Below are 3,385 nucleotides of genomic sequence, written 5' to 3'. Positions count from 1 at the left end.
TCTATGCTAATGACACTTACATAGATCAATAAGATCAATATTTTCAGAATGCAAAAGAAACAAAGCTTTGAATACAGGGCTCGAAATACTTTTTTCTGCTTACCTGCACTGGTGCAGGTAACATTGAAGATTACCTGCACCAGACAAATTTTACCTGCACCACTCTGAATTTAGGAAGTATGGATCATACTAAAATTGTTCAGGTACTATTGCTATTTTATCTTTTATACTTTATAGGTGGTACAGTCAATGCAACTAATAATAACCCATGTACACCTACATGACAGGACATTAATGTATAAAACTCAGTACTTGGACCAGTGCAGATTTGGTGCAGGTAAACATCAGAAATACCTGTACAGCTCCAATTTCACCTGCACTAACCTGCATATGCATGTGGTATTTCGAGCCCTGGAATACAAAATGTAGCTTTCCAGATTCGAAGACAAGGACTAATCTTTGTCTAATGTATAAAGTACAATGCTAATCCCTCTGGTAATCCGACTGTTAGCCCCTACAGTACAGTCTCAGTGAGAAGTGCGTCATACTGGGAAGTAGTGAGGACAGGTATGTCTGCCTGAGGGGAAACTATCCCAACCATTTCCTTGGTTTGCCCCTCCCTGGCTATGGGAACAGCACATCCAACATACTTAACTTTGAAATGTTCCAGATACAGTCAAACCTGTATTAGGGGCCACCTCTACAGAGGGGCCACCTGTCCATAGTGGCCACTTTTTGTCGGTCCCTTGGGTATTTTATCTACAAGTTGCCACCTCTCTACAGAGGCCACCTGTCTATACTGGCCAAATTTGTCCGGTCCCTTGAGTGGCCGCTATAGACAGGTTTGACTGTACTGAATGACTACGCATGTAACCCTCTTTCTGTACAAGTTACTATTTATAAATCATCAGAATCAGAGTAGCAAAAACGTATGATTCAGAACTATTTTACAAAAATATCTCAAACAATTCTGCTTTGTCGCCAAATTTTTCTAAGATGACTAATTTTTGTCATTAGGTTCAAAAGCAGTGTAACGATCAAACGATCTGGGTCAAGCATTTTTGGTGCGCTTACTATTTATTTGTGGTCTTCGTGTTTGAGATTCTTTGAAGTCAGTGAGTTAAACACGGGTCGTATCTTGAGGTCAGGTCATAATTATTAATTAAAATGGAAAGGAACTCAGAAGGGAAGTCAGGTGTTTACATATCAGTCTACTTCTAAAGGCATATCACCTATGAAGTAACAACAAACACAATTTCAAGTATAAATACATTTTTCATAAAAAGTTACCGATTGCAAGTCACACAGGATGTAAGGGGGGTAGCATGTACCCACATTACTCATGAGTGTGAAGCATAATCACCCATTTCAATAGACTGTTCTGATTGAAAGTAAAACCATAAAAACATTTATATTGCATTTACTATAATGTAATTTTATATAATAAGAGCTGAGGATTTGTCATAATTTGTAAATTTGAAAAATGTTTCTTACTACTTTAAAGTAGCGGAAAAGTGAAATTTTTGCTTAATTTCTTTAAAGGATACTGATGACTTTGGTTTACCTTCTTTCAGAACACAGTATAGATTGATAGCTCAACTTGCTTCCATGGCCTACAGGGCCTGTCACTATGTTTGGTACCAACATTTCCTGTGTGCTCCAGGCTACATGTATATATCAAGTGTTTGTCCATACAACAGTACTGTGGCTCTAATTCTAAAGATGGGATATGACAGTGGTTTTAGGTGGTGCCAGTTGTTGCAGAATTTGCATTATCAGATGTAAAACTTACTAAATAAGGGAAAATTGTTTACTGCTAGTTAGGAAAAGGTTTCCGTAAATTACTACTTAAGGCCACACCAATTTAATTTCTTGGTTCACGGATTTTTTCATAAAAAATATGGAGCGAGAGGGCGAAATAAAAATAAAAATAAAAATTGTAAAATGGTTGGGGTAAAGGTTACGGCTAATCCAAAACATAAAGAAAAAAAGTTTTCAGCTTGAAAAAAGTACAAAAACACTATTATTGTACAGTAACAGCACCTGTACCCACACTTTAAGGAGCTTATAATATAAAGGCCAATTTGCTACACCAGAAAGCTGGTGAATGGTTTCATTAATGGTGAAAATTTGCTGAGTGGTAATTTTTATTTTCATTTTTTTTTCCAAAAAATAGGTGCGAGCTAATCCGTGAACCAAGAAACTAAATTGGTGTGGCCTAAAGGCAATATTCATGATTTGCATGAAAAGCTTTTATTTGATTTCATAGCAGACTATATCAATAAGGGATGACTGTTATACCTTTATCACAACAGATTACTGTGTAAAACATTTTAATGGCTTGAGGGTCTGTTACTGTAAATGTATTTAAGTTTACGGGGATTTAATTTTGCGTTAGCAGGAAAAAGGACTTTTCGCTGTGGTTTAAGTTCGCGGTAGCACCATGCACTATAGTCTCTTACTGCCATGGAAAAATGTTCGCGGTGGATTTAAGTTCGCGGTGAAGCGGCCACCGCAAAAACCGCGAACATGAAACCACCGCGAAAGTTTCTGCATTTACAGTACTACACTGTACATTAGGTACTTGGCAGCTGAACATTTCCTGCACAATTGTGGCTGATAATGAACCTGGTTGGCAGTTAACAGGACATGACTGTGGTTTGGTGATGTGCCAAGTGTTGAAATGGCTTTGGGGATTCAGCTTTCTAAACCAATTGACATCAATACTTTGTGTGGGTGTAAAATTAATAGCATTGTCAGGTCAAATCATGCATGTACTTGTTTTTACTGGGAACTTTAATACACTGGCTTTTGATGATGCATTTTTTTTACATCTTTACAGCTGAAGGTTGACTACGCACACTCAAGTGAATATGTGGAAGTACCAAATATCAATTTGGTATTCCTACTGTCTTCATCACCAGCGATCTATCACCCACAGACGCAAACTGCTAATGGCGGCCATAAAACTCTCAGGATGTTAGTTATACATTTGTATATAGAAATTAGAACCAAAAAGTTTAGCCTTAGGCAGTGCATGTATATAGTATCATGCACTTTTTCTGTCATCAATTATCTATATCATAGTATATGTATGTATAGTGGAATTTGATTGCCAGTAAACACTTGTACATGTCATAACTTGAAATGTCAAAGAATCTTAAGAAATCTCTCTTGACTTCGTTGCACTGGGTTAATGGTGTTGATGTATTTGTTTTGAAAGGCTCATCCAGGGATCGAAATACTTTTTTTTTGCTACGTGCAAAATTGCAAGTTGGCAAAAATTTTACGTGCAATTTGAAAAATTTACATGCAAAATACAACTAGGCGGCAATGGCGACGAGTATCGCTAGCTTGAATCAGTGAATTTTGATTACATCTAGTA

This window comes from Branchiostoma floridae, unplaced genomic scaffold, assembly GCF_000003815.2.
Source record: "Branchiostoma floridae strain S238N-H82 unplaced genomic scaffold, Bfl_VNyyK Sc7u5tJ_379, whole genome shotgun sequence".
Taxonomy (NCBI): domain Eukaryota; kingdom Metazoa; phylum Chordata; class Leptocardii; order Amphioxiformes; family Branchiostomatidae; genus Branchiostoma; species Branchiostoma floridae.
This window is presented reverse-complemented; position numbering follows the sequence as displayed.